The sequence below is a fragment of the Aethalodelphis obliquidens genome, unplaced genomic scaffold, assembly GCF_003676395.1.
Source record: "Aethalodelphis obliquidens isolate GAN/ISIS:26980383/991018 unplaced genomic scaffold, ASM367639v1 scaffold26, whole genome shotgun sequence".
In the NCBI taxonomy this organism is placed as follows: Eukaryota; Metazoa; Chordata; class Mammalia; order Artiodactyla; family Delphinidae; genus Aethalodelphis; species Aethalodelphis obliquidens.
Window position 1 is genome coordinate 14085681 of NW_020837970.1, and position 11632 is coordinate 14097312.

The window sequence follows — 11632 nt, forward strand, 5'->3', positions numbered from 1 at the left end:
TGAAAATATTAGTTATGACTACTGGCAATCTTCACATATTGTATTATGCCATGTTTTATACAGTCATTTAAAACTTACATTATTGTTGGGGTCGAGGGGGAAAACCAAAGTATTACTGAGGTCCCTTCCAGGGATTCTATTTAATATTTCACGTGATGATGCCCTCTTTCCCATACTGATATGAGGACAGGGACCTTGTTGTCTGGACCGTTTGTCTGTTTTGCACATCCTCCACTGCACCAAGCAGTGTTTTGCACATAATAGAAGAGGACTAATTGGTCTCATCCATCCAGTCCCTGCACTGAAGCTATGTTACCTGATGCCAAGTCTAGAAGTGAAGTAGTGGTTTTGCTGGCTCCCAGCAGGCACAGGGCACCCTCCCACTGGGCCATCTGATGGAGTTTACCTAGGGAAACATCCTTGCTCCTGGATTCTTGTAACAGCCTGGCCACCAACTAGCTGTTCCTAGGGGCCAGTTACTCTAGCTCGCTCGTTCTCATTTTCCTGGTTTATAAAATGGGGAGGCTAGATGGGAGGCAGTCTGGGGTGGTAGGAAGGGCTTGGAATTGAATGGATCAGAGTTTGGGTCCTACCTGCCATTTCTCCAGTTGTGTACCCCGAGGTAAGCAAATTAACATCTCAGGTCCTCCGTTTCCTCTTCTGTAACATCAGAATAATGGTGTCTACTAGGCAAGGGTGTTATGGGGATTATAGATAATATATTGACATTGCTGGAACATAATAGGTGCCTAATAATGTTCCTGTCTTTCTGAAAAATTAATGAATATTAAAAATCTCATACTTCTCCCTTTTTTACACCTTTGTGTGCAGAAGAGGATCTGATTTGGCTCCTTTCACACTCCAGTGTAAATGAGTAATAAGGTTTAATGCTTTGGTTTTCAAATTGTTATGGAGAGCTCCAATAAGCTTCAGGGAGCCTGCAAGCATTTAATTCATATTTCATTTTTATGATAAATATTTAAGCAATTTGAAGTGTAATAAAGTACAATACATACATACCTAAGTTTGATACCAAATTTTAATGCATTAGATACCATCAATGCATTAATTTGTGCTATTTGGTTAACTCCACGAGCACATGGACGCACACACATGTATGTGTGTGTGTGTGTGTGTGTGTGTGCGCATGTGCGCATTTGAATTTCTTATAAGGGCGTTTTGTAATAGGGTTTATCTGTGTACTAGTCATATTTTGAAATGCACATCTGCTCATATACACTCCTATAATAATCACACAGGACAAATAAGTGAAGATTAAATGAGCTAATACATGTCAAGGTCTTAAAGCAGTGCCTAGCCCCGGGTAAGCATGTCATTAACATTAGCTGGTATTAGTATTACATACACCACCTGTGTGCTCCCAGCCATTAAAAGCCAGACAAGCTCTCTGGTACACGTTTGGCACGGCATAATAGTCAACTGTACAATTATAATAATGCATGTTGCATCATGATAATATATAGCATTATAAATTGTTTCACCGCTCATTTTAATTTGGGGTTGGGTCTTATCTGATTCAAAATGTGCTATACGATCTTCACTTGGCATTGCAGGGTTGCAACGTTACTAGGTTTACATCTGCAGATAAAAGGTCAGCAATGAAACGTCATCTTAAAATTTTGGATTCATTGTGCAAAACAAATTTAGACTGTTTTGAAACTGAGTGAATATCTGAAAAAGAAGGGTGCTGGGATATTTGAAAATAAATTTAAATGGGACATGATGAACATCTTAAAATGGTACACAGGAGATTTGAAAAGTACTTTTGGTCATTCAACTCTTCAGTAATAATAGCCCTCATTAAGTACGCCAGACACTGTGTTAAGTGCTTTACGTACACTATCTTACTTAACCTTTACACCTATAAAATACATGCTCTTTTCATAATAATTTTACACATGAGGAAACTGAGACTAAGATTAAGCTACTTGCCTAAGGTTATGAAGTAAGTAAGGAATTCAGGATTCAAATGGTTTACTAATCTTGTCAAATTTCCCCAAATTAAGTACTAATCCTTAATTACTAAGTAATATGAACAGTTGATAAATATTATTAGTGATTCTACTCTGAAACAAAAATTCCTACTAGTCTTCAAACTTCTGGATCATTTTAATTGAAGAAAATCCTGAGATTGTAAGTGCCAGAACAAACTGTTAGCTACAAATTACTTATCTATTTAGGTCAGGATTTTCTCCATCTTGTGCAGGTAAAATATAATACAGAAATAAGGTGTATGCTCTGATGGATGTAAGATTGCAGCTATTATCTATAGCTCTTGATGTCATAATTTGCCTTTATCAAAATAGCCTGTTTCCAATGTTGATTTATATATGAATACATATAAATATATATGAATTCTTATTTTTATATAATACAACATATAACATTATACTAAATTTGTATAAAACTTGCATTTATTTACATATCAGCATTCTATTTAAGAATGCATCTGGGGCTTCCCTGGTGGCGCAGTGGTTGAGAGTCCGCCTGCCGATGCAGGGGACACGGGTTCGTGCCCCGGTCCGGGAAGATCCCACATGCCACGGAGCGGCTGGGCCCGTGAGCCATGGCCGCTGAGCCTGCGCTTCCGGAGCCTGTGCTCCACAACAGGAGAGGCCACAGCAGTGAGAGGCCCACGTACCACAAAAAAAAAAAAAAAAAAAAAAAAAAAAAAGAATGCATCTGAAAAATAGATTCTACTGCTAAAAATAAATTTGAAAATCTTTGGCATAGAGAATTTACCTCTCCCATGGGTTTTTGCTTTTTATCAAGAGTAAATCCTCTATTTAATTAAACCAAAGGAGTTAGACTCTATTAAGGGATTTCAAGCATGAGTGAACAGGGAGAAGAGGGATTTGGGGGATGCAGGAAGAGAGCCTTTGCATTGCCCTGGACTCATCCCAGGTCAGCAGCCACCTGCTAACTAGCTAGCCCTGCTCCCTGATGTGATCCAATGTCTTTGCACTTTGTGACTTGGGCTTTGGACTTGAGTCTTTTTTGTTGCTATTGTTTGTTTGTTTGTTTTTTGCAGTACGTGGGCCTCCCTCACTGTTGTGGCCTCTCCCGTTGCAGAGCACAGGATCCGGACGTGCAGACTCAGTGGCCATGGCTCACGGGCCCAGCCGCTCCGCGGCATGTGGGATCTTCCCAGACCGGGGCATGAACCCGTGTCCCCTGCATCGGCAGGCGGACTCTCAACCACTGCGCCACCAGGGAAGCCCTGGACTTGAGTTTTGATATCTGTTTGACTCCGTACTAAGAGGCTGTGTTTCTAACCTTATGATTTCACTTTGAAAAACTAAAAATTAGGTAGATGGAGGAGCCTGAGTCAGTGCTATGATAGGCTTAAGACACAAGGGGTCCATGGATAGAAATGTATTTCAGTATAATTGGTTTCCAGTGTATATTATTTTATGCATTTATAATAACATTATTCTCAGAAAGGATCCATAGCCTTCACCAGACTGCCAAAGAGGTTCATGACACGCCCCCCCCCCCCGGCAAAAGTTAGAACTCTCTGCGATAGATCTTTTCTTACACACACACCAAGCGTAGGGCAAAGTGTGCATCAGAACAGAGAAGAATCCTAAAAACTGTATTCTTTATGGTTGAAAGAGCCACTTCTTAGTTGATGGTGCAGGAAACCCACCAAAAAAAGTGGCTATACCTAGATTGCCATTCATATTTTCATGGGTTGTATCTTCATGAGTGAAGACATAAAACTTCATGTTTTTGTCTACTGTTGCTTTTTTTTATTGCAAGGAGGAAAGTGGTAATGCTTGCAATATTACAGTAAGTGCTCTGGATAAAATGAAGCGAAGGAAAAATACTACAGCAAGTAGCACAACAGCATTAGCCACAAGAGAAACGGGCCTAATAGAATTGTTTTTATCATGGCCCAGTTTAATTATCTACTGAGAGGTACTTGAGATGAATAAATACTATTGCTGTGTTCTCCAATATTCTAACCCATTGTACCTTAACCTGTACTTGAATTCAAATATACGTTCCTAGCCTTTTAAAACTTCTTTGGTAGAATAGAAGTAAGTACCCACAGTCTAGAGTGATCCACCCTATACTTTCCTTAAAAGCACAGCTTCTGAATCAGAATGTGTAATGAGAGCCCAGGAGATATTTATTTGGAGGAGATCTGTAAAGACTGTAAAGTTGGGATGATATGCCACCAAAATGCTCCATTTATATAGCCTTGTAATTTCCATCTCTATCTTCAATGATAGTCTGAATACATCTGTTTATGGTTGGTAACTAAGAGGTCTGAAAGCAACTGTGCACACAGTTAGTGGAAAGAACCATAGACTGAGAGAAGAGTCAGAGGACTTGGGTGCTAATCCTGCCTCTGCTGCTATAAGTCAAGTTATCACAGGTACATCACTTAGCCTCTAAAGACTGAGATTCCTCGTCTGTATGCTGAGAAGACAAATTGGCTTATTCAGAGTCATCATCACAGCCACAGCCCCAATGGTGTGACTCCCAGATTAAAGTGCCTCCTTTGCTGCCTTATGGGACCGCCAGTCTCTCAGGGCAGGCAAAGTAGTGGTCATTATAACTGATGGATGGAGGCAAGCTTTAAGATAGGCCTTAGTGGAACTGATGGACATGGCTGAAAGCAGAGGTGGCATGTATTTTAAGCACTGGAAGCAACAGAAGCAAAGGCAGAGATGGAGAATAACGAAAGTAATGGAGGATGGTTAGAGCTTTGCCTAATCATGTTGAATTTTTTATAAAGGAAGAAACAAAAAGATGTGGTGCGATGTGTAGAGCCAATTGATGGGTGCCCTTGAATGGGCCACTGAAATCTAACTGTGTGACCTCAGTCTAGATCATAAAGAGAAGGGCTTAAGGCAGACAGTTTCTGAGATTACATCACTTCTCCAGATGCTTTAACTGAAGGGCAGCTTGAGAATTCTCCTGAACAACCTCTCTCTCTTGATGTCCTCATTGGTTATTTCTTTTTTTACGTATTATTTATTTACTTTTGGGTGTGTTGGGTCTTTGTTGCTGTGCACGGGCTTTCTCTAGTTGTGGAGAGCAGGGGCTACTCGTCGTTGCGGTGCACGGGCTTCTCATTGCGGTGGCTTCTCTTGTTGCGGAGCACGGGCTGTAGAGCACAGGCTCAGTAGTTGTGGCACACGGGCTTAGCTGCTCCAAGACATGTGGGATCTTCCCAGACCAGGGCTCGAACCCGTGTCCCCTGCATTAGCAGGTGGATTCTTAACCACTGTGCCACCAGGGAAGCCCCTCCGCATTGGTTATTAAACTTTATTTCCTCTCCCTTTGGGTACAAAGATTTCTTGAATAGCGCTATCTGCTGAACTTGTTAGAAGTTCATGAAACTGCCTGATTAGAGTTCTATAGGCAGCACCTCACCCTATACATACAACTCGCTGTCCCTTTCATATGAATGGCCACTCAGAGCTGGCCAGTCTAGCTGGATGGCTATTTCCTCTTAAGCTCTCTTTCTGTCCTAATGCTGAATACCCCACTGCTGCCTAGGTTTCTACCGGTTACTCCATCCCTAATCCCCACCCTGTTTTACCTTTTCCTCCAACGTTGGTCAAAAGCAGATTTTGTTTGGGACAAGAGTTGTGGAGAGAGAAGGATAAAGAATAGGAGTGGGGCTTCCCTGGTGGCGCAGTGGTTGAGAGTTCGCCTGCCGATGCAGGGGACGCGGGTTCGTGCCCCTGTCCGGGATCCCACGTGCCGCTGAGCGTCTGGGCCCATGAGCCATGGCCGCTGAGCCTGCGCGTCCAGAGCCTGTGCTCCGCAACGGGAGAGGCCACAGCAGTGAGAGGCCCGCGTACCGCAAAAAAAAAAAAAAAAGAAAAAAGAATAGGAGTGGTCGATTCCTTGCAAACATTTGCTGCCCTTCTCTTCCCCTCCTGCCCCCATACCACCCACTTCCTCTCTGTCAATTATCAGCCTCAGCACCCCTCCCCCAATCCCAGCCTCTCACCAACTCCCTATGGTCCCATCTACTCGTGCAAACAAGTGCCCAGGAGACTATCTTAATCCAAGTGTTTCCTGAAATATGGGTGTGTTTCCAAATTTATCATCTGTTTATACTAAATGGTGTTCGATAGGCTTTTTCCTTCCTGACTTTCCCCCTCTTTTGGAAGGAGTAAAAACCCTAAGAAACTCTCCAAAGTGTTCTTATTTAGAACAGGAATCACAAAAGTAAGTCCTCTTAGGCCAGGCAGGTGATAACTGACTGAAATGACCAGGTGTAAGAGCTGGGACTCTGAACTGAGGAGACAGGACCTCCCTACAGGAAACAGATGCCTCAGCTCTAATCTTTTGGCTGGGTTTTCATAAGAAGCTGGAAACTCGTATTCACATTTTTGGTGAAATCTCCCGATTTTTAAATATTCGCTCAGATGATTTAAAAAACCCTATGCTGGGACTTCCCTGGTGGAGCAGTGGTTAAGAATCCACCTGCTGGGCTTCCCTAGTGGCGCAGTGGTTGGGAGTCCAACTGCCGATGCAGGGGACGTGGGTTCGTGCCCTGGTCCAGGGGGATCCTGCATGCCGCGGAGCGGCTGGGCCCGTGAGCCATGGCCGCTGGGCCTGCGCGTCCAGAGCCTGTGCTCCGCAGCAGGAGAGGCCACAACGGTGAGAGGGCCGCGTACCGCAAAAAAAAAAAAAAAAAAAAAGAATCCACCTGCCAATGCAGGGGACACGGGTTCAATCCCTGGTCCAGGAAGATCCCACATGCCGCAGAGCAACTAAGCCCGTGTGCCACAACTACTGAGCCTGCTCTCTAGAGCCCAAGAGCCACAACTACTGAGCCCATGTGCCACAACTACTGAAGCCACGTGCCTAGAGCCTGTGCTCCACAACAAGTGAAGCCACCACAATGAGAAGCCCGCGCACCGCAATGAAGAGTAGCCCCCCGCTCGCAGCAACTAGAGAAAGCCTGCGAGCAGCAACGAAAACCCAACGCAGCCAAAAATAAATAAATAAAATAAAGTTATAATAAATAAATAAAAACCCTATGTGGTCAAAGAAAGTAGTCTCCAGGCTATACCTGTCTTGCAGGTCAGCAATTTGCATCTCAGAGCCCCCCTGAAGTGCTATTACTTCGGTGCAGTTCAGGGTATAATGCTCGACTTTGTAGGATTAGAGATTGATTTTGTCAGAGTTGATCAATCTCTTGGGTGCAGCTGGACTCACAAGAGGCTGATGTACAAACTGGAACACCACTTTATTTATTCTAAGGAGAGCTATAATGGCCGAACAGACCTGAATGTTCAAGTCAGTCTGATCTGATGAGCATATTGTATCCTTATTACAAAGCTACACAGAAAGCCCAGTTAGAAGCCTGCTTAGTGAACAGGGAAACTGACTAAGGGTAATTAGTTGGATGATCTTCATGGTGAGCAGCATCACACATTTATAGTCTGATGCATCCATCTGTGAAGCTACTTCTGCCAAAGGGATATGAATACATCCTTGTGAAGTGAGTGCTTTAGGGGCACTGAGAAATTCTGACTCTCTGATTCAACATTTTATAATAAATGGCCACTGTCTGCTTGGACTTGACTATGAATTACGTTGCACCGTGCTGAGCTGCTTATATCCACAACCACATTTATCCCTGTGGGATGAATGATATTACCCCATCTTGACTGAAAAAAACTACGGCTAAGAGAAATTAAGTTACTTGCTCCAGTCTTATAATTAGTAAGTGGTAGGGCCCAGATTCAAGTCCAGGCCTATCTGATATTAGAGCCTGTGTTCTTAACCAATGCCTTCCTCTTTATTAATTTCCTAGTAGAAAAGACCACTCACCTTCAGCTGACGTCTTGTTTCTTTGATGACACGAAATAGACTACGTTCCTATTCGGGGGCTGGGTCTTTTAAATCAACTTCTACATGGAGCTGGCCACACTGATCATTTATTTATTTTTCTGGTTTCACACTCAGAGTTGGGGACAGGGGTAGGGGAACATATCTTCTTGTCACTACTCTAAACTTCCTACCCAAGTAATTGTACTACCCAGAGGAGGAAAGAATCCCTGGCTGGAAGAAACAGGATGCATATGGAAGAAAAAGAGAAAAATAAGAAAAGGAGGTGAGAAGGAAGCAGCCCATAAAAAGAAGTATTCTTGGGGGATTTCTTGACGAGAAACCCTGTGCTTCCCGTATCTCCCCATGTTTCCCAAGCCACCAGAGCCATGAGAGGAAAAGATTCTCCTTTCCCCATGCCTTGCTGGTGAGAGACCCAGAAATGTCCAGTCATTAGGTTCAGTTGTACTAACATCTCACGTGAGTTTGATGGGGGATCTTACCAGCTTGTTTAAGATGTTTCTAAGAAAACTCTTCTCTGAGTTTCAAAATACCCTCTTCCAACTTTAACTTAAAGGGGCCCATCCTTATGGAAGGTTATCAGGAGAAGCTATAAAGTGAAAACAGGCAATCACCCCAGAGAGGTAGCTGACTACCAAGAAACTATTGTCCCAACATCCTCTTCTCCATCCATGTAAAGATGTACTTGATACCTAATACTGGATTCATTCAATATAACCACAATTTAGGGGAAAAGAGGATTGACTCTTTCAGTGAAGGATTTTCAAAACTGTAACCTTCTCATTATGGAATTATCATTTAATTGAAAACATTGAAATTCCAGGGGAAGTACCTGTCACCATCTTTCCACAGTCTTGGGTTTATTATTCCATTTACCAGTAGTTTCAAGAGTAGGACCTAGATTTTACTAGAGGGGAGGATAATTCCCCCACTAGAACCTCCATGTTCTAGCCTGGAGAATCCACAGGACACCTAGCTGTGCCACCAAGCAGAGCTGCACTCTAAGCTGAAATGTATAACCTGCTCAGGAAACCGCACATTAAATAATGCACTTCTGAGTCCTTCTCTGTGTTGGGCATGGTGTTAAGCACAATATAGATGGATTGTCTCATGTAATCCTCGCACTAACTCTACAAGTTAAGTACTATTACTACTTTCTTTTTTTTTTTTTTTTTTTTTTTTTGCTGTACGCGGGCCTCTCACTGTTGTGGCCCCTCCCGTTGTGGAGCACAGGCTCTGTCTGGACGCACAGGCTCAGCGGCCATGGCTCACGGGCCCAGCCGCTCCGTGGCATGTGGGATCTTCCCAGACTGGGGCATGAACCTGTGTCCCCTGCATCGGCAGGCAGACTCTCAACCACTGCGGCACCAGGGAAGCCCACTATTTTCATTTTATATTTGGGGAAACTGAGGCAAAGGTGGTTAAATAACTTACCCAAAGTCATACAACTAAAGGTCAAAGGGTCATAATTCAAACACCCAGTCTGACTTCCAAGTTGGCATTCTTAATCCTTATTCCACCTTATTCCATCCTTAATCCACCTCCAGGTAGCTTTGAGGATGGTGATTTTAACCTGCATCTGAGGGGCAGAGCTGGGATCCTGCCAATAATTACTTCCTTGATGACCAAGAAATTTGTGGAGAAATTTCTCTACCTTGATCTGGGAATAGAAGTAAAAGATCAAACCACTTAGTGAGACGCTACATTAACACAAGGATTAGAACAATAAAAGGCGCTGGTACTTTTTTTCCCTAGCTCTACTGAAATATAATTGACATATAATATTGTGTAAATTTAAGGTGTACAATGTGATGATTAGACACATGATTATGTATTTAATGATTATGACAATAAGGTTAGTTAACACTTCTATCACCTCATATAATTACCTTTTGTGTGAGTGTGTGTGTGGTAAGAACATTTAAGATCTACTCTTTAGAGCTGGTACTTTTAGCATGGAAACTCCCCCCAACTAGACTGCAAACCCCTTTGAGGGCAGGGACCATATTTCCAACATCAAGCATAGTGCCCGATCTGGTCAGAATCCAATGAAAATTTACTCTTGATGTGTGTATGTGGTTAATGACTTTGAGTAACAAGTTCTTAAGGAATTGTATAATTGAGTTAGGCTATGTCAAGTTAAGTAATGAAATACCATGTACCTCATTTGACTACATTTGTAGAGCTCTCCTCTTTCGGGCCATAAAAATGTCTTCCCAGATCTCTTCAGGTAGAATTAATTTTCTCATTCCTAGGTTATCGTTGCATGCTTTAAAGTCTTTACATGAATTTACTGAGCGATGTCAAAGAACAGTTGAATAAATAAAATACATATCATACTCCTGAAAAGGAAAAACGATTATAATAAAAATGCCAGTTCTTTACAAATTAATCTTTATATTTAATGTAATTCCATTCAAAATTCTTATGGGTTTTATTTGGTTTGCATGGAATATTAATTCTTTCCAACTTGCCAGTGTTCATCATCTTAAAAAATAAATGGCCAAAGGCTTCATTTTTTTCCCCTAAAGAAGATTAATGAAGGTGAACTTTCCATACTTCTTATTAAAACATATGATATAATTACAACAATTATAGATTGGGAGTTTGGAATTGACATATACACACTGCTATATTTAAAATAGATAACCAACAAGGACCTACTGTATAGCACAGAGAACTCTGCTCAGTATTCTGTAATAATCTATATGGGAAAAGAACTTGAAAAAGAATAGATACATGTATATGTATAACTGAATAACTTTGCTGTACACCTGAAACTAACACAACATTGTTAATCAACTATTTGCCAATATAAAATTAAAATTAAGAAAAAATAATAATTAAAAAAATTACAACAATTATAATAGCATCCTCTGGGCACAAAAATTAACAGATTAATTAATAGAATAAAAGAAATGAGCATAGATATTGACTTTAGTATAAAAAATAACTGAAAGTGTAATAAAGGTGACACTAAGTCCGTAGGAAAGGGAGGATCTGCTAGGTAAATAGTGCTGAATCATTTGGCTAAATATTTGGGGAAAAAGCATTAAGTTAATTCTAACCTTACATTCTATACAAAAGAAAACTCCAGATGGATTAAATAAAATGTTAAAAAAGAAAAAAAAACATAAAAGGGAACTATTTTTCAAGTTAGTTGAAGGAAGATTGTCACGTGGCATGCGGGATCTTAGCTCCCCGACTAGGGCTCAAATCCATATCCCTGCAATGGAAGCTCAGAGTCCTAACCACTGGACCGCCAGGGAAGTCCTGGAAGATTTTTTTTTTTAATTGAAGTATAGTTGATTTATAATGTTGTGTTAGTTTCTGGTGTACAGAAAAGTGATTCAGCTATATATATATATATATATATATTCTTTTCCCTTATAGGTTATTACAAAATATTGAGTATACTTACCTGTACTATACAGTAGGTCCTTGTTGGTTATCTATTTTATATAAAGTAGTATGTATCTGTTAATCACAGGCTCCTAACCTATCTTTCCCCACACCTTCCCCTTTGGTAACCAGTTTGTTTTCTATGTCTATTCTGTTTCTATTTTGTAAATAAATTCATTTGTACCGTTTTTTTAGATTCCACATATAAGTGATACCATATGATATTTGTCTTTCTCTGTCTGACTTATCATTTAGTATGATAATTTCTAGGTCCATCCATGTTGTTGCAAATGGCATTATTTCATTCTTTTTTATGGCTGAGTAATATTCCATTGTGTGTGTGTGTGTGTGTGTGTGTGTGTGTGTGTGTGTGTGTGTGTGT

The 11632-nt window shown here is 41.2% G+C and overlaps 1 protein-coding gene and 1 long non-coding RNA gene across 2 annotated transcripts in view; one reads left to right on the top strand and one right to left on the bottom strand.

Moving 5' to 3' along the window:
• Nucleotides 1-11632, top strand: part of IQCH (IQ motif containing H) — a 210924-nt gene that overhangs the window by 39623 nt on the left and 159669 nt on the right. The gene's annotated exons all lie outside the window — the stretch shown is intronic.
• Nucleotides 1-11632, bottom strand: part of LOC113629169 (uncharacterized) — a 191166-nt gene that overhangs the window by 2579 nt on the left and 176955 nt on the right. Inside the window, exons 7-9 of the long non-coding RNA XR_003436414.1 lie at nucleotides 10011-10190; nucleotides 9283-9508; nucleotides 594-1599 (exon numbers count right to left, since the gene is read on the bottom strand). This is a non-coding gene — a long non-coding RNA (uncharacterized LOC113629169). The remainder of the gene's footprint in view (nucleotides 1-593; nucleotides 1600-9282; nucleotides 9509-10010; nucleotides 10191-11632) is intronic.